Source organism: Cupressus sempervirens, chromosome 4 (genome assembly GCF_028749045.1).
Source record: "Cupressus sempervirens isolate cs-2001-9-10 chromosome 4, ASM2874904v1, whole genome shotgun sequence".
Classification (NCBI taxonomy): Eukaryota; Viridiplantae; Streptophyta; class Pinopsida; order Cupressales; family Cupressaceae; genus Cupressus; species Cupressus sempervirens.
The window spans coordinates 910,869,626-910,891,476 of NC_143121.1; positions in this window are offsets into that span (position 1 = coordinate 910,869,626).

Here is a 21,851-nt window from a genome sequence, read left to right on the forward strand (position 1 = left end):
TATTGTATTGAGTATTTAGCACTTATATTATTATTATTTTTTAAATATACATATATAAATAACATAATTAAATTATATATATATTCATTTTACAATTTTTTTTTTTTCCAATATCACAATATTTAATAGTAGCATATATCATTAAAATGTAGTTTAGTAAAATATAATCTTCATTTAGAGTCGTATAAGTCATTCAACGATCTTTCTCTTTTTAGACACTTGTTTGTTACATAATTTTTGTAATGCATATGTAAGGGTTTTAATAATACTTCACCTATGTGTTATAAAATCTATACGTTTAACATTAGCTTTATTTTATGATATTACTATTCAATAACTATTTTTTAACATTATTTTTTAATAATTTGTTTCCTTCTATTTTTTTCCAATAGGCAGGGACTCATACTCCAAAAGAGCTCTTGTTGTTTATTTTACACTTTTCACATTTTTGTTGTTGTCAATATTTGATTTTTTTAGTTATTTAATAATAATTTAGTTGAATTGACTTCATAATCATTGTATAGAAATTGTACAAGTGTCACATATATTTTTTTCATTAACTTTCATCATAATTGTCTAAGATGGAAATTAAAAAGTGATACATATTTTTTATTAGTCCCTGCCTTGCATAAGGCAGGGTACTAATGTTTGTTTTCAATAGAGGCACATAATTACTTTAAATTAAATAAACAAATTCTTTTAACTTAAAGTTTAAACATGTCATTAAAAAAATATTTTATTTGATTTAAATTCTAATTTTTCTATTGATCAAAATGAATTTTGTCAGGGATAAATTTATTTTTAAATTGGTTAAAAATGGTACAAAATTCCCAAGTCGATAAGCTTGTATTAAATGTGATAGCCACCGATGTCAGAATCCCTTTTAGAAGCACAGCTTCTGAATCTCTTCACCGCGATCTGCCGCCCATCTGAGAGCACGCCCTTTTAAACACTCCCAAATACGCCCTCCCCAGTCAGATTCACCACACTGAAATTTCCAGTTGCTGCCCTGATTTCCTCAATGTTGAACCAGACTGCACCCGTGTTGGGCTTCATAATGGCCGTTGAAAGTTTTTTATTCATACCCACAAAACTTTTATGCTTTCCAGATTCCCCCATTTCTCCTCACCCACCAGATCACAAAACAGGACAGCAGGATAATTACCCAAAAGAGATCCCGTAATGCTGAACGCCCAAATCCTTCGACGAGATGAGGTCTTTTTACTGAAAAGAGGCACACGGAGAATGCAGCAAGCCATCTGCAAATTTTTAGGCCCAAATTCATTCACCACTCCTACAGCATACAGACATACGAAATAGTAACATTCATGTTTTTGATTTTGGCTGTTAACTTTGCCAGTGCTTCATCTCCACTCGAATGGCATGTACTGCAAGCGTTGTTCTGAGAAAGATCCCCTTTACAGACTGTCTCCATGGAAATCCCCTGCATTTTGTCGATCCAATCTTGCTTGCTCTTATTCCAGCACATAGATTGGGATTTGTCATGGAATTTGTTATTTGATTGTTAACAGATCAAATAACAAATTCTATGACAAGAAATTAACAGGAGACGTAATGCGTCATAGTTACTGCGTAATGCACAATGGTTGTAGAGTCGTAGATGAGTGAGAATAAGGTTAAATAGTTCTAAATTAACATTGTGAATACATTAATTTTTGCCTAGAAATGTACTTTTGATATGAGAGGATGACTCATATTTTGTTGTTAAATACTCATCCTAAAAATGCACATGTGATTTGATAGGATGACTCATATTTTGTTGTTAAGTTCTTGTGTTATATTACTATATCTTTGGGCATTTGAGCCCAAGAATAAGAGGCCAAAGTCTCCAATATGGCACTAAGTGCTTAATATCATACTACAATCAATACATATGCTTTAAACAAATTTGCACTTTCTACATTGACAACTTAAAATATGTGCAATGAGAAAAGATATCCATACCAATATTTGAATTATAGAACTTGAAAAAGTGATGAAGCATTTGGAGTAGCACATTATATGTTTAAGCATGTTATGCATGCTATTAGAGAACCATAAGTAGTTGGAAAAACTCTCCCAACAATGTATTATTTTCATCTTGATTATCAAATGGAACTCACACTATTTTTAATCATTAGCACTGCACAAAAACTAGGATAGAGATATAGATAGAGATAAATAGCAGTATAAAACAATAACATAAACATATATGCGGAGCAAAAAAGGATAGATAATATAGAGGAGGAAGAGGAAGAGAGATAAAATAGTAAGATAAAGTGATACCAATATAAGTTGTTGTGTGTGTGAGAGAGAGAATTAAATATAATTATTTTTCTTAATAAAACAAATAGTCAAAATAAAATCATGGTTATAATAACAAATTAAAATATGTTTATTTTAATAAATGAAAGTAAGAATTTAATTTTTATATTAAAACTCACATTTGCATAAGAAAAAATGAAATGTAATGAAATATAAAAATATTTTATAAGTAAAACTAATTGTTTAATTTTACACAATTAGAGAAGGATTACTATTTAATGTTTTGTATTTCCAAAATTTTCATAAAATTAAGTAATTTTTAATTATGAAATAATATCTATATAATTTAATATGTACATTTGTAAATAATAAATATATGTGATACATATAAATTTGATATTGATGAATAAATATGATGTAATAAATAAGAAATAGAATATAACTATTTAATTTTAATACATAGTTTATAAAAACTTAATAATAATTTATATATTTTTTAGAATTGAATTATTTCTTTTTTGTGGTTATTTGCTTTAGTATGTTTTTTGATATAAAATATAACTAGCACTTGTAAGAGGTGCAAGAGGTATGCCGAAAGCTTTAAAAAAAAGAAGACAAATTAAAGAAATGTAAATTTAAAAGAAAGATTTTAAATTGGTAGTGTATATTTTAAATATATAGAGAATAGAGGTATATATACTTGACTAACCTCTTTGGAGGTTCAATAATGTACAACTTTAATATTTGATTTAATGTACGACATCCCAATTCAAGAGTTGATCTGAATTGCACATTTTTTGATATTAAATCCATCAAATATTAACTTTTATAAAAGAGTAATGAATCACTTAGGAAGCCGCACAAACAATCGAGTAAATGAAAAATAGAAATTTGTAGAATGGCATACATTACCATTTTCAGTAGAAGTAGCTTCAAAGATATCGTCTTGATGCAAGATTGAGTGCAAACATGCTTCTTCTTTCTTTCTAATAATATTATATGGATTTTTGTAGCGTCTTACAAAAACGCTCAAAAGAAAAGGAAGGCTCTATACGAGGGCCTTGTCTTTCAATTCTACCTATATCAATCGCAACCCTACCTAAGGGTAGACTATGTGATTTTATATAGTTATATTTTGAAAGAAGATAAATTGAGATTTAGAATATATTTAACAAAATTAATTAATTTTAATTTCAAAAATAATACAATAATCATATAGTAAAATGTTTAAAAATAATTTGATTTTTGATTTTTTTTAAAAGTTTGTATTTGTATGACACATATCGTACAATAATCACATATGAAACATTATTTTAGGCGATTAAATAATTAATATAAAACATATTAATACACTTTTAAATGTGCCAAATTTAAATTAAATTTATTTACAAGATTTTTATTTAGGTTAAATATAATTAAAATGATTTATGCATAAGTGATAATAAATTGAATTATAATTACTATCTGATTTCTTTAGATATGTTTTTTTTCATTGATTGAGAAAATTTGAAAACTCGTCATAACTCTAGAGACAAATCAAATCAAAAGGAATACTTAATTTCAATTATTTCTCTTAAAACCTAAGTCAAGCAATTTGATAATGATAGAAGCACAAACTCTATGAAATTACAAAAAATGATAAAAATTGTTAGATGTAATATTGTAGATATATTAAGTAATTTCTATATCATTTTCATATGTGTGATTGCATTTGATTAGATGATAGTGATTTGTAATTCATTGGTTGTTTTGATGAAATCAAAATCAATACATAAGATTAAAGAATCCTAACCCTTGATCCCTCAAGCCCTTTGCCTATTTAAGGAATCCTCTTCCAAGCCATTTTAACACAATCACCCATAGTAACAAAGTAATGTCATTTTGATCATGAAGTAAAGCCATAATGCCATTTTTGAGAAGCCATTTTACATCAAATACATTCACCCAAGCCAAAATCCATCAAGAACACCATTGAAGCCTTTAGAGAATCGAGCATACATCCTATCTAATTAGACAAAGTTACTCAACAAGAGAGCTTCTCATTGAGAGAGCCAATTAATGGCTCATACTCTCAATTGAGAGCTCATCTTAGTCTATCTTGAAGTTACGTTTATTTAGTTTTGTGAATGCTTTTGATTTGATATTTAGTGTTGTTTGCATTACTAATCCTCGTATACAGTCATAACTCTAGAGACAAATCAAATCAAAAGGAATACTTAATTTCAATTATTTCTCTTAAAACCTAAGTCAAGCAATTTGATAATGATAGAAGCACAAACTCTATGAAATTACAAAAAAATGATAAAAATTGTTAGATGTAATATTGTAGACATATTAAGTAATTTCTATATCATTTTCATATGTGTGATTGCATTTGATTAGATGATAGTGATTTGTAATTCATTGGTTGATTTGATGAAATCAAAATCAATACATAAGATTAAAGAACTATTTAGTGAGTTTGGGTAGACCAAACTAAAAAATCCTTAATATTACTTGTATACTATATTTTTAATTTTTGTGGACATTCAACATATTAAATAGACTAATACTTGGTATACCAAGATAAGAAGTTGTTGAAATGTAATATTGTATAAAAGGAATATATAATGTCAAATGAATGATAGTTAAATGTTGATAGTGATAATATATTTTTGACATTTAAAACAGGCAAATGTTATTTTAGACTCATACATAGCAAGGGAGTATATTTAATAGCATGTTATTATTTTGAAAAAATTAAATTAAATTCTCTTATCTAATTACAAGGGCATGTACTCAATCATATTACAATAGAATATTTGGGTATCATCTAGTACTAAATCACTCTACTTGATCTATTAAATCCTAAATCAAAAACTGTATATGAACAATGTAAATTTTAAATTTTACATAATTTAAGTTACTTATTTTCACAATAATAATATTTTGATAACTGACCTTACTTATTATTTTCCTTATAAAACATTAATAGCATTACAAATATAATATTAATATTAATATTATTTTTAAAATACAATAATAATCACAGTAAAAATTCAATTAATATATATGATTACAATGTGTCTACAAGTGACACATGGTATAAAAAATGATATTAATATAATATATATGATTACAATGTGTCTACAAGTGACACATGGTATAAAAAATGATATTAATATTTTATAAGGAAAATAATAAAAGATTGTCACGATTTACAATCCTCCATTCTATGGACGTTTTAAGACCATGAGAAGAACATGAAAACACTTTTCTTGGATGCCAAAATATTTTAGTGAATAAAAGAAATATTGCTTTCCACCAACAATTTTATATTTTCTCCTCATTGCACTAGCATGATTGATTAAGTCGAGTTCAATGTAAAAAATAAACATTTCAAATATAAAAGTCGAAATAGAAAAAAAAACACTAAATTTCAATAAATTCGTATTATAGAGTATTTTAGGGGATTTAAAAAAAATTTCTGTGATCCTTCATCCTTTTCCATTGATCTATTGAAGAAGGGAGTTATCATCAAGTGTTTTTTCTATCACAATATCTTTTGAAATTAAAAATTGCTTGTTGGTTAAGTCGATAGGTTTAAGTATTCAAATAGAAACTAAATTACCGCAAAGTGCCATCATAGAAAGGAAAGACCTCTCAACTGAAATACTTGACAAGCGCCATCTTGACTTCGGTGGGATTGATCAAATGTTGGAAAACATGTCACCTGTAAAGGACTGAATGACTACTCTTTCTAACCCATATTTTATGGCTTTTTAAATCTGCATCAACGTTTCATCAGTTTTATCGGTGTTCTATCAATTTTATCATTGTGTTTGTTACATTTAGGCTTTCAATATACGGTTTAATCACAAATCCATTCTATCATTTCTAGCTTTTTTCTTTATATACATATTCGATTTGTAACAAAATGTTACCATTTCTCTTCATTTTACACTCATACATTTAAGTTTGAGTCTATTATGCGATGTAAAGAAAAGTCATATAATCATTGCCACCTCTCAGCAAGTACTATTGCCATTTGTTTCTTACCTTGAAGAACAACTGTTCTTTCTTGGGAGTTTTAATCATTTCTACAAACCACTTTTCCAAATATAATTTTTTATATTATGGAATATTTTATGGAAAATCTTAATCTTATTACTTGGCTAAATCTATGTCCTTTTTCATTTTAATAATGGGTTGGATTGAATGTTGATGGATATATATACACATACAATTAAATATAAAAATCTAAAGTAATATAATGCTTGGACTATAAAAAATGATGAATTTAATTTAAATTTTATTTTATTGTTTGAAAAATATCTAAATATCTAGGTTTCAAATTCCTTCAACTGATAAAGAACTGATGTATCTTGATAAAAACTAAAGGTCAATAAAAATTAGATTAAATCAACATAACAGATTAAATAGATTTGAATCAAGGGCTGTAGAATTTAGTACATCATTATATAAATATTAACACCCACAAAAACATTCCATTTATGACAGCAACAAAGAATTTTAAGATGCACAAGAATAAAATAATCAGATATGTTACAGCCATGGCATAACTTAGAAACAGATGGGACCATAAAATAGAAGCAACAATAAAAGCACCTAACCACATTATGAGTGGATGTCCAAAACAATAATGTTGAAGGGTAAAAAAACATTGATCTTGAGTTCCTATAACACTTCATAAAAAGATGATTGAATAATTATCATATAATGTGACGGAAAGTAAACTAATTAAATGCAACATATCCAACTCATCTTTCAGAGTTACCTTTTCTTCTTGTGCACCAAGATATCCATTTTGGTGATAGCATGGTGGCCTTCCGAAAAGAAGAATTAGCCTCAACAAAAGGGGGTAAAAGAACATTCAAGGTTAACAAGGAAAATGTCCTTATGGCAAAGAATTTGTATAGAAAAGAACACACCACTGACAAAAGCCATTTCTCACTGCTTAGGGGAGAGGAACCAGTAGTCGTGATAGCTAACTTCGTCAACATGTAGCCGCTACATGGGATGTTGTAAGACCTTCATTTTTTTTTGAAATGTAAAATGGACATTGAACTACCTACAACTAAGGTTTGAAGGTGTGACTCATCACACAACTTGTTAAAATAGTGCACCTAGTGAAATGTGTCTAAAAAATGACTTTTTGAACATTCGACCAAAGCTTAATCTAAAAATCTCTAGTAATTGAATTTAAAATTATCACTTGTTGTTAATAGAATATTGTATAACTATATGAAATGTAACATATATGCAACTTAAATGAACCAAATAGTTATTATTAATCATAAATATTTGTTATATATAACTTTTATAAATAACACAAAAAGACACATACTTTAACACAAAAAAATTATTTGTTGTTATAAAAATAACACATTATTATATAAAATACAACATATATCCAACACAAAAAGGGACCATTAGTTGAACACTAATTTTTTCTCACAACTTCACACATTTCATAAGAAAATACAAGGCATTTATTGGTATTCACCTTTTATATTTGTGATGATACATATTATTGATATGGTTTACTTTATGCATATACATTGCTACCCCAATAGTTGTACACATAAGAATAGTATGTCTACACTAAGATATCAATGTTTGTTTAAGTGAGCATATTATGTTTTAAGTGACACACACATATTAGATAGCTATGATATTTTGTTTGAAACAAAAAGTTATTTATTTCACTCATTAATGAATTCATTTATTTACTTTTTCTATAACATTTATAAGTTTTCATGTGTTCAAATATTGGTATATTTTTTATCAACATTTAAAATTTTTTATATTTACAAATAGATCAATTAATTACAATATATAGTAAAAATATGTTGGAAGATTGGACTCTATGTTCACAATAGAGTGATCGACTATTGGACCTCGCTCAACTATTGGGTCCTCTCCCCTACATTGCAATCAAATCAAGATAGTTCAAATTTACCCAGCAAAGTACCTGAGTTCAAGAATATGGTGCAGATGCTGGCAGTAAAAAATGGCCTTTTTGGGTGCCTTTGTGAACAGTAAAAAGAGGCTATTTTGAGGTGCCTTAAAAAGCAATAAAACTTGAGAGAAGTAGACTCCCTATTCACATGAGACATTTATTTGGTATCTCTTCTATTATTGAGAGAATCTATTAAAGATTTGAGGACCTATTCGTCTAATGTAAGAGATGCGATACAATATGTTGTTTCTTCAAGAAAGGGTCAGTGTTCGTTGATGTCCCACCTGGAACCAGGCTTTGCAGCTTCCTCTCACGCTTCTTAACAATAATTTCTTCAGACAAGGTCGCAGGTTCGAATATCTTATAGAAGAAAAATCCGTACAATGACAAGTCATCTCTTCTTCTTTTTCATTGGGAAGTTTGTTTCGTCTTAAGCTCCAAGTTCTTCAAATGAGATTGGTTTCTGGACTTTTGAGAAATTATCAGTGCACGAAAATACTTCAGCTCTGAGATTTTTCTCAAGGCAGGCTTGCTTCTCGCATCGCTTGAAATTTTGTTGAGGAGGGCAGGGCTCCAGGTCACGTAGTTTCTAGTGAGCGCGAGGGACACATCGGTTGCAAAATTCAAGTTGTGCCTGAAACTTGTGACCTCATCTTCACTACCTAGAGTTCTGATGTTGGGCTTTTTTAGGGCATCTAGAGCTCCCATAAACTGTTGCAAATAAAGCTTTCAAAAGGGCAAATCTCCGCTTGAACTCGTGCCTTACAAAGCTCCAAAAGGTCCCAAGGTCGAATCTTACCAACTAAAACAACAGACAATTCCCCCAGCCCTTTACAAAACTACCTCACCTTTTACCTTTCGTTTTCTACATTCATTTCGATGAAAAGAAACCTAGCCTATGACTCAACCCTTAAACAACCTTCACCCAACGGTCGTGCTTTTGATCACTGCCTGCCACCCAAAACAAGGTAAACATTCAAGTTTTTCAACGTTTGGTGAGATTTCACTTAATTTGTTGCTGAAATCGATTATATACCAGACATTTAGAGACAGCCGCTTCTATATACCGAATAAGAAAGAGATTTAAGTAAATTTACCGAAATTCATTTAAATTTTTAAATTTATCCCTAAAATTTTACATGTTGCATCTCAGATATTAAAGGAAACATAATTGCATATAAGATATTTTTCAGTAGATAGTCCCGTGGACTAAATTCAAAAATTTGATCAAACTTGAAGCACATTAGTAGATTTTCATGTTATTGAGAGTAAACGATAGAGCAAACAATTTACTTACGAGGCATTGTTATTATTATTTGCATTTTGAGTAGGATTTGGCGAAACTAGGCGCCTTTGAATGTCTTCGATTGAGGAAAGGGGAGTTCCGTGGCATTTGCTGCTGCCCTGTGATCTAATCTTTAATGATGAGAACATTTGATGAGCACTGCGTCTATCTACTGTGATATATATAGCACTGCATCTATCTGCTATGATATATATATCTATATATATAATTATAATTTTGGAAAAATGTTTGTATAAACCTATACGAAAAATTAAACAACCACAATCAATTAAATCTCATACAAGGATAATCAAAATGATTGTCAAAATCCAACATATAGTTCATAAGATCTCTAGATACAAAGTTAACTATGAACATTAATGGCGTTCTTCTCCAATCTAAACAACCCACGCAGAATCCTGCTCCGCCACCATCATGCTCGGCTCGACCCAACCCATATTGCTACTTCATGTCGATGCTAGTGTGGTAGTAGCTTTTGACGCTTGCATGGAACAAGTAATGGCCGCTATTTGTTATAAACCCTAGACGCTGCCCAGGATGGAGTAACCATCCGCCTCGGGTCTGTTGGTAACCCTTCATAGCCCCCGACTTGCATGACACCAGGCTGAGACTTTGAGTTTTAGGTCACCACTACCTTGCCAATGTTTGTTTACTTTTTTTTTTCATTTAAAATCTTTCCGTACCATGATATTTTTTCGTGTACAACTCTTTTCTGACACATCTCTGTAAAATAACTATGTAGTGCGATCCATGCTACAACCTTTCAATAAATAGAAAGCCTTAACTACGTCATAAATGGTGACAACTTTTTGTAGGCTGTAGTTGAATTGGATAGTCTCATTAAATAGATATGGCGTGTGACAGGAGATTTGAAATCTTCAGCCAGGTCTGAGAATCGATGGCAGTAATTGTTAGTGTTTTTTTGACGCGAAAACATTGAAGTGCCATGTCACATCATTCTTGTGGATGCCAAACTTCCCACCTTATCTAATCCACGTGTCCATTTTGAGTCTATCTAATTATAAGAGAAATATTACCTGCCTTAAAATGTATAACACTGACAATTGCGGATGCTAAACTTCCCTAAAATAGCAAATGTAAATGACCGTTGAAAGTCGTTGAACTGCCTCCTGTTCGAAAAACCTATCCGAAAAACAATTAATTGGCTAAATATTTCTGGCGCAAGACAAATTCCGGCTGGACTCAAGTCCAAAGGGAAAGCCTATCGGCGAATTATTTGGGGATGCTGAGGTCCCTTGGTGGAAGCAAGTTTAGAATAAAGTTTCTTGGTCCAAGTGCAATTTTTTCATGTGGCTAGTGGCTCACAACCGTTGTCTTACCTGGGATAATCTTTGTAAACGTGGATTTTAGGGCCCCTCTTATTGTGTTTTGTGTGGTAATGGAGAGGAGTCTGTCTCCCATCTGTTCTTTCATTGCTCTTATTCTACTCAGATATGGCACCTTTGGTGGAGCGCTTGTGGTTGCTTTTGTTGACAGGCTTCCTCTTTGCCTGAGTTTTGGGCCCGCTTGGGTACTGCTCCCTCCAAGTCTTCTTTTCTCCATGCTGCTTGGATTGTTGGCCCATCTTTCATACTTTGGCATATCTGGTTGGAGAGGAATCGTCGCATATTCCAAGATGTTCGGCTTGGTGTTTTGCATCTTTGGTGAAAAATATCACATTCTCTTCAGGAAACTATTCTTGTGAAGTGTGAGCTTGATGGGGGTATGGATCCGGTTGATCTTGCTATCTGTAATCGCCTCAATTTTCATTTGCAGGATGGGGCTTCAGCTCATAGGTTTTCTTCTATGTCCAGGCAGCTTCACCATCAGAGGAAGGGTCGGGTTAACCGGGATGGGCACTGGACTCCTCCTCCCTGTGGAGTTCTGAAAATTAACACTGATGGTTCTTCCCGTGGGAATCCTGGTCCGGCTGGTATTGGCGGAGTGGCTCGTTGTAGTTCTGGGGATGTTAAATTTTTCTTCTCAGTTCATAAGGGTGATTATACTAACAATCTCATGGAAGCTCAGGCTATTTTATATGCTGTGGAACAGTGTTGCTTGCGGGGACGGAGTAAGATTATCTGTGAGTTTGATTCCCAGGTGGTGGTGAACATGCTTTCTTCGCAAGAGCTTGAGGAAGTTAGTTGGTAGCTGGCCACTATTGTTAAACATATTCTTTTCTTCTCTTCCTCTTTTCAGTTCATTAGGTTCACGTATATTCCTCGTGAATGGAATAGAACTGCTGATTGTTTAGCCAAATGGGCATCTAGTCATGATCCGGGTTGGAATATTAGGGATATGAGGCAACTGTCCTTTGAGATGGTGCAAGAATTTGATGATCTTGTTGCTCAGGATTGAGCTCCTTGTTGAGCTCTCCTTGTATTTCTTTCTGTCTTAATAAATTTTTACCCCTCTTTTTGCAATATTTAAGTTTTAAATATATTTAAACTAAATGATAAATTGTTTAAATAAAAAATATTAATAATAATAAATGATATAATTTATAAATTGTATCACTTTTCAATTATATATATTACAAACACTATTATAAAATATAATTAAAAAATAATATTATTTAATTTATTTTTATAAAAGTAAAATAATAGCAATAATTTTACTACTCTTATTAAAAAATTAAAGTTTTAAAAAAATTAGAAATTCAAATACAAAGATATAACATATTGAAATTATATTAAAAAGACATATCTGTATATGTATATGAAGTATAATTTGAACTTATGCATTACATGAAGTTTTAGGAACAAGCTATATCAAATAGTAAAAAATAAGCATCAATATAAAATTAATAATTAATATATTTAAAATAAGAAATTAAAAATATTTAACTCTATATTTGAACTTGGTAAGAAAAATAGATTGTAATAATTAATGTTGATTAGACATGTTGTGTGAGGTGGAAGATAAAATGATTTAAAAAAAATAAAAAATCTTATCAACTTGTCACAAATGTGGAAAAGATAAAGTTGTAACTAATGCATTCATTAATGCATGGTGAAGTTGTTAGAGAATATTTGTATTTTTTTTGAAGAAAATTAATTTTCTCCCCCACCAAAAATAGTATGGACCAATAGATTGAATGAAAAATGTGATTTATAAAATAATGAAAAATTAGAAAGAGATATAAACATTTGAAGTTTCATATAATATTTTAAATTATTTGATTTGATTGGTCAGTATTAATATCATATTAACATTGACATGAATGCATAAGTATTCTTGCCCATGGCACGAACTAATAAGGAGTTACAAAGCAAAGTTAGGCTATGTTTAGAAAAAAAAATCGATTCTTCATAAACCATGATTGGAGACAATAATGAAATCATAGGTGTCAAATGGAAAGGCAATTTATGAAGTCCTTCTATGTATTAGCACAAGAACTTTTAAATTTATAATATTAAATATAATTTCTCAATATTATATATTTCATAATAAGAAATGATATTAACTAAATTTGTAAAATAATTTGATATCAATTTATTTTTATTTTTTAAAATTATAATATTATAGTTGTTCATAATATTAACATTATTTTAGATTATAAAACAATATATTTTCACTTCATTAGATTATATTTAAATTACTAATATAAATAAGAGATGTTATTTAAACTAAATTTAATATTGTGAGGCTTTCTACAGTGGCAACAATCTTCAATGTAAACATTTTCTATTTTGGAAAAAAAAATGATGTTCATTTACATGTTAAAAAAATAAAATAGAAATAAACTAAATATAATTAAAATCGTGAAAATTATAGGGAGGAAATGGCAATAAAAATGTGATAGATCAAGAGTCTCGAATCATTTCCTCATGCCTCTTAGACTCACAAAAATATGTGATCATGAAAATTATAGGATTATGAAAATAGGCACCTTGAAAAGGATATCTCTCGACTTATTATATATATAAAAGCTATTATTTACTTATTTTATAATCTAATCAATGCTCAAAAAAATTACTTAACATTACAATCCATGAGCGAACATAATAACAATTAATTTTTTCACCAACAATAATATTACAAATCTACCTTCAATTCTTAACAAAAAGGTAGGGACTCAAGCTCTCGCAGAGCTCTTGTTTATCATATTTCAATATGCACAATTATGTCATGGCTTGGCTTGTTAGTCCCTATCTATATATAGGCAGGGAACTAATGTTTTTGATTAAGTTAAACAACTTTTGAAGGGTGCCTGAAACCCTGTACAAGTCTAAAGATTTCAATGAGTGCAAAAACAAAAGGTACAACAAACAAACACGAAATTGGTCATCCCCCAAACTAAGGGTAACCAAGGTGACAAAAAGGTTATCACCAGCCAAAAGAAAAGATCCAGCAAGGAGGCAGGGCTAGATACATCATGATTTGCCCTTTGATTTAGAGCCTTCCTTGCATGATCAGAGATTCATTTCTAAAGGAGGAGCAGATGGCCTAATTTTCTTTCTTTTTATCGCAGTCCAACTATCCTCCACCTTAGCTGCCTCAGCAATCCAATCCCCTGAAGAAACAAAACAATGGAGCCCAGGGGAATCCGAAAAAACATCAATCTCCCAAGAAGAGCTCGAAGCCAACTGCCCCCCCAAAGAACTAGGAGGAAAGTCCACTACAGGTGCGGGGACAGGAGAGGGTATAGGGTCTCGGCCCCCAACAAGACCAAGAAGAACATCTAGAATAGGGGCTGGATGGGGAATAGGGAGTACAAACTCCTCCTCCACCGAAGAATCATCAATAGAAGAATAATTCACAGACAAGGGTAGAATAGAGGAGGTCTCCAACAAAGGGGCAACAAGAGAGCCATCCAGAACAGCAAGCGTGGTAGCCACCAGAGTGTCCTGAGAACAGTCACCATCCTCGACAGTGGGGGCTTTGAGAATAGTGTAATGATCATCTGAAACATTCTTCCACCAAGAAGGAGACTTCTTCGGTCTAGATTTTTCAGAGGAGCAACGAGCAGCAAGGTGACCGATCTTGTGGCACTTCCTACATCGAAAAGGGATTCCTTCATAATCAAGACACTGGACCCAAGATCCAATCGGAGAGGCCAAATAGATCATCGCTGGGAGACCCTTGGAGATGTCAACCTCAATTAGGATCCGAGCATATGTGGTGCGATACACATTGGTGGAAGCATAATCCACTAGCAAGAAATCCCCAAGGGCCTCCCCCACCGCCTCCAGGACATAATCCACCCATAGGAGAAGGGGAAGATTCGACAACCTGACCCATAGAGGGGCCTTGTTAAAGGATTCTGTCGACGGGTCAAAATCCTTGCAGGGAACTAATGTTTTCATTGGATCCCTATCTATTAAATTTTTTTTCTTTCTTCTGAATATGACTTTCTAATGTTTACAATTAATTTATTTTTAAAATCATTTTCTTTACAATAATTTCTAAATTCTAATTGGCTAATGTCTTTTTTGGAGGGAGTAAAATTATTTTTTCACACACAAAATTACAAAAAAAATTCTTTGGATAGTTCTTTAGATTCTAGAATTCTCCACTAGAACCCAAGATAATTAAATCTCTCTCTCTCTCTCTCTCTCTCTCTCTCTCTCTCTCTCTCTCTCTCTCTCTCTCTCTCTCGCAGGAATTTTAATAACTAAAAAGTGAGCTACCATGGCTGCAAGATCCTGGACAAGAGTTGTGTAGTGACTTCTTCGCCAAGTCAATGTTTACCACTCAATCTCAACTACTCAAAACGCTGTCAAATCTGGATCATCCTCTAAATTTCACCGAGATATCTCCTAAGCTTTCTCTTGAATCACTTGATCACTATAGATGGCGCATGCAGTAAGGTCGGTTATGTTATAGATCAAAGCCCATATTTTTCAATTGTTGCAAAGTGCCAAAAAAGTGAGATAATATGAGTCTTCCCCACAAATTTAGTGACAATATACAAAAGTTGCAAATTTGTAATGAGATGATAGGGCGATCCATTTGATCATTCTTTTGCTTTTGTCGAATTCCTTATTACACATCCATTTTTGTAGAAGGAAGGTAGGTTGAGTTGCTTCATTTTCACCACTAGGGCCATAGAATAGTGGGAATTTCAAATGCTCTCGTACTTGGCTTCATCTGCAATTTCATTGGGCTTTGACTGGCCCACAAAGTTCTGAAATCCATCACCTTTGTGGCTTATTTTATTCATATTCTACCAAGGGTTTCTCCTCTGAATTAAAACATTTTCTTCTTTTTTATGCATTACTACCACTTATAGCATATTTGCTTTTCAAAAGGTACGTTTAGCCCCATTAAATGCAATCTTTGCAGTTGTTTTTAGTCATTGTAATACTGTAAACTTAGGTCACAAACTTTATCACTTTATATTAATGGCCTTTGTGTCTGGTTTTCTCAATATCTTTGCCTTTATAGGTTGAATTATTTACATGTTTGAAAAAATTAAATTAAATTTAGCTAATAGACTATTTGTGGGAAGTTTGTTCTCAGAAATTAAATTTTTGACGGAAAATTTGCAAGAGTTTGGTCAGAAAATTGAAAATCCTTCCTGTTAATTATTTACTAGCTAGTTTTTATCTCCCTCCACTTTTAACTCTTGTTTTGATATTTATTATTTGTTATCTCCACTTTTAACTATATATATATTCTATTTAGTAGTTGTGATCTCTACATTAGCTCATGTTGTGATCTATTCAGTTAACTTTTGATTTTTAAAATTGATTAAAATTTTTGTTTTTAAATTATTTTTTATATTAGTTTAATTTTTTCTTTAAATATTATTTTTTAGTTTTTATAATTTATTTAGTCAATAGAAATATTTATTAGATTTTTTTTTTTTTTTTTTTTTGTATTTCTCTTATTAATTTTTTATAATAGAATTTTTGATGGATTTTTTTAAATGATTATTTTTTCATATTTGATAAATTTAATTTAAATAAATAATATTTATTAATCTATTTAAAAGATTTTAGTAACTATTATGTTATTTAAATTAAAAATTATTAATAATTTAATTTGTTACATAAGATTATCATCTAAATATCCACTTTTAACTATTATATTTCTTTTCTTATTTATTTTAAAAAAATTACTTGTGATCTCCACATTAGATTATGTTGTGATCTCTGCTTATTAAACTTTTAATTTTTTAAATTGATTTAGGTTTTAGTTTTTAAATTACTTTAAATTATTTTTTATTATATTAGTTTAGTTTTTTATTTAAATATTGTTTTTCAGTTTTTATAATTTATTTAGTCAATAGAATATTTGTTAGAGATGTCTCTATTTTTCATATTATTTTTTTGTATTTCTCTTATTAATTTTTCATAATAAATTTTTTGATGGGATTTTTAATTTTGAATTTTTTCATATTTGATAAATTGAATTTAATTGTAAAATATTGAAATTATTGAACACGTTTCTTAAGCAATATTCAAATTTTCTAAATATTATAAATTTTATATCTATGTTTTAATCTTTAACTTTTTAATTTTTGTATTTTTATTTAAAAAAAACTTATATTTACATTATTTAATGTTCATTCTACATTTTTCTCATCTCATCTCCTATCGACGCACTTGTTGCATGTACAAAACATGTGACTGCTAGTATATCATATTTTTAATATTTATGTTAATCATAATATAATTCCTAAAATTAAATTTAAAAAGTATTGTTCTATTATATTATTGTAGGCATAAGATTTTGGTTTAAAAAATATATTAATACATACACATTTTAAAACTCTTTAATTATTAGTAATATTTCTTATTTTATATTAAAAAATAATATTGATATAAATTTTTAATATTAATTTATATCTATTAATATTTATAATATTAATATTAATTTATATGATATTTTTAATATTTTTTTTATCATAATATAATTGCTAAAATTAAATTTAAAAAGTATTATTCTATTAGATTATTATAGGCATAAGAGTTTTCATATTTTGATTAAAATAAATATTAATACATTCAGGCTTATTATGCATTTAGTTTGTGTGAAAATTCAATTAGTTTTAGCCAGTGACATATTTATTTTTTAATCTTATATTTTTTCTAGAGTTTAATTATTTGATTATATATTTTATAAACTATATAAATTATATGATTGGCTCAATTCGTTTTGTCTTATAGGAGCCCTTTTCTTGGAGTTCCTCCATATTGCATGTTTAGCGGAATTTTTTTTGGTATGTAGAGATTATAAACTATTTTTAACTTCATAAATGGTAATGATTTTATTTTAACAAAACTCTACATGTCCTTTACTAGTTTTATTTGTGTTTGGCCAAATTTGGAATGAAACATTTAAAACCAAATATTTTAATATCAATTTTGAACATCATAGATTCAATGTGAAGTAAGTTTAGTTCTAAAATTCTAAATGGTCACTCTCAAATATTATCTATTAAAAAGTATATTTTTAGAAAATAAAAATAGAGTTTTAATAAACAATAAATTACTCTAACTTTATATATTAATTTATATATATTTAAAAATATGAAGTATCAACATGTAAATCATTATATCTCTATTTTATTTCATTAATATAATATGTCTATGAATCTTTATATCTCCATTGTATTTCATTAATATAGTTGTATGAACCATATCAACTATATACTATAATACTTATATCACCTATTTAATTTAATTATTTAATATTAAAACTTTGAAAACTAATGTACATTTATTCATTGTAAAAATAATTTGATATCATTTATTATTATTTCAAATATTATATTTATTATATTCAAGAAAATAATTAAACTATCTATAACATATAAAATAAAATACAAAATATTAACTATAACTACATATGTATTCTATTAATTATAATTATATATGTATTTTATTAATTATACCCACATTATTCATTATAACTATGATGGCAAGTACATGCCACTACATGGCTCTTGTTTATAGAAGTAATTATTAAAAAAAAAATTTAGAATATGATTTCTATCAACATTTTATATCACATTTTAATGTTATCATGATATGTGGTCTCAAATTAAAAATCATAAACTATTAAATTGACATATTAATCAAATAAATTGTGAAATTACAATGACACTAACAAGCTTATAAATTGGTCAAGTTGTACCATCAACTAGTAAAAGAAACAAAAACTACTTATATTTTCACCCAAATTTAATCAATCCAATTATCATCATTCGAGTGTCATTATATTTTAATTTCATTCATCAAGATCTAGAGCCATAAAAAAAAGTTCAGAATAACATTGGAAGCTAGAGCATGCCAATGTGATGGGAAACCTGCCCCATATAATATAGTATTTGTTTTGTTTTCTTGTGTCTCTACTCTAGTTTTAATTTAGTTTATATTTTTCAACTTCATCATTACTCCTACTTCTTCAAAAGGCAAGGACTCCGGCTCAACAAGAGTTCTTGTTTGGTTTAGTACACAATCATTTACATTTATTAGTTATCTTCAATCAATTAAGACATGTTAAGATTTTTCATGCACTAGTCTAACATGCTATGCTTATAACATATTCCAATATAAGTGGTTTGATATTTGGACATTAATTTTGCAACTTGCAATAAAATCTTGTCTTAAGAATATGTGAGAATGATGTGGGAATGAAATTATAAATAAGATTAGAAAATAGAACAAACAACTCGCATTAGCTGGATGATTGAAAGTCTGTCAAAATATCCTTTCCAATTAAGATAGACAATGCATCTATTCAACTTTAAAGTGGCTACATGAAGAATTAGATACTAAATATAATTTTCTTGTGGTCAAATTGTAAAGGAAGTTAAAATTAGCACTCTATTGAGTGCAAATGGTGTACAATGAAAAATAATTAGTGAGACCTAAGGTTGAAAGACCTTATGATATAGGGCACAGGTGCTATAAAATAAATGGTCAAAGCCATCAATGAAAATTAACCTTAGAAAAAGTTGACTCAAAAAATTACATCATTAAAGTTGTCCCCCCCAAAAAAGACACTGTACATTTTTAAATCTAATGGTCTTCATCATTCTCCTTCTCAGACTACCATAAAAGACCACCATAAAAGACCACATTTGAATTTATAGCCAAGAACATTGCTTTCCTTTGAATTTGAAAACTTTTTTTTAATGCTGAGTTACTTGATGCTATAATCTAATTTATTTATTACAAAATTCTAAAAAGTCTCTTTAAAAAAAAAAAAGTTTAATAATATAACTTCTTTTAATATATAAAAGTAAGAAATAATACACAATCATTTACATTGTCTTTAAATATAATTTTGAAATTAAAAACACTCTATTATTACTCCATTTTATTCAATGATTCAAACCTTTTACTAATAAAAAAAATATAGATCTTCCAATTTTACTTCATTCCTCCATTTTTGTATTTTTAATACTTTATATCTTCTCTTCATTTATTAAAAGATTTACAATTCCTTTTGAGCAGGCGCACCAAATATAAGTTTCTCTATTTATATTCAATTTTTTATTCAAAATTTTCAAAATATTTTTTTAAATATTAACTATAGGTGGATCAAAAACAAAAAAATATGTCACTGAGAGTATCAACAAAGAGGCCAAGCCTCACCATGAAATTAGAGTATCATAAATACAAATGAGGATCAAAAGGAAACAACAAACAACTAATGAAGGACATCATATTGGGTATCAACCCAAGCCGTCCAACCAAGTAGGCCCTCCATCCAAACAATGTTCTTATGTTCCTGTAACCGAGCCAACATAAACAACTCTTCTTTCCTAGTATTGACGTTCTTCCTGATTTCTTTGTTCAGTCTTTTACAAGTTTGTTCAAATGTTGGCAAGTCGTCCAGGGGTCTCCTCTACTCATAACCATGCTTTAGCTCGTAGAAGAAAAAGGTGGCGTGCCAATCCTTAAGAAACTTCCTTAGCTTCTCTTTTTCTAACATCATAGTAGTGTGAACCTACAATTTTTTTTAAAGATGTGTGAGTTTTTGAAAAAAATCAGTAAGAACTCTTGGTTTACCTTGGTACCTTTCCTTGTTCCTACACTTCTAGATTTGCCAGAGGATGTTAGAAGACAACATATTCCAAAATAAGTTGGTATCCTTATGGAGACCATTGATATGACCAGTAACAATTTCCAAAATATTCACATTAATAGGGTAAAAGAAACCAAACATATTCCATATTTATTTAGCAAAGATACAATCAAATAAAATATGTCTACTTGTTTCAGGGAGCCTGCATAAGTTACAAATGTCAGTATTATGACCATCTTTTTTAATGGGTAGTCTATCAAGTAGAACTAACCATTTAGAACATCTAATTTTAGGTTCAACATGACTTTTCCATAGAATATCAAAATATTTTTTCCAACAATCAACATTAAGAGAGGAATACCAAACAATGTTAATGTGATGAATAATATCTTCATTGTGATCAATGATTCTATAAATATTTTTGGCTTTGAGATTAGCCATGATGGCCCCATCTGACCACTTACACTTTAAGTGCTTATGGGAATCCACATGACAAACAGTAGGAAGATTTTTAGTAGCCCAAACAATCATATTACAGGTCTTTTTGTGTGAACCAGGAATATTATACTTATTCTTGAGCTCATCCCATTGAATGATATTATCCCATTCAAAAAGATCAACAAATTGAGATATACCCTCTTTAGCCCATAACTTGGTAGAACATCCTTGGGAGAGGGCTAGGGGTTTACCATTTAGGTGCAAGTTCCACCAAATGGATCTGCTTATCATCATAAAATTCCTTGTTGTTTATAAAGTTCCTGACATGGTCCCAGGCTCTCCAAATGGATTTAAAAACAACAAAACTTTGGACAATGGCTAGGAAATTACCAACAATAAGATCACAAAATGGGAGATTTTTCCAAGTTCTGGCTTTTTAAGGAAAACCTCTTTCAATATTATGCCTGATTAGCACCTTCCAAGGATTATTACCCTCCATGGAGTGAAAGATCCATTTGGTAGATAAGGCAGTACCTTGAATTTTAAGGACTTTAAGCCCTAGTCCCCCAAGGAATTTGTCAGTATGGCACCAATCCCATTTGACTGCATGCATCTTTGTATTACCTTTACGATTAGACCAAAAAAAGTGCTTGATAGCCTTCTAGATTTCTAAAATCTGATAATTATTGAACATCCAAGCACAGGAATAATAAATACTATAAGAAGACAACATCCTTTGATAGATTTGAATTTTGCTAGCAAGAGATAAAGACTGTTATGCCATTTATTGAGCTTCTTATCAATTTTTTCCTTTATCCAAGACCACATATCTTTAAGCGAGGTTCAATAGAGAAGGGGATGCCAAGATATTTGATAATCTTGCTAGGACCACCC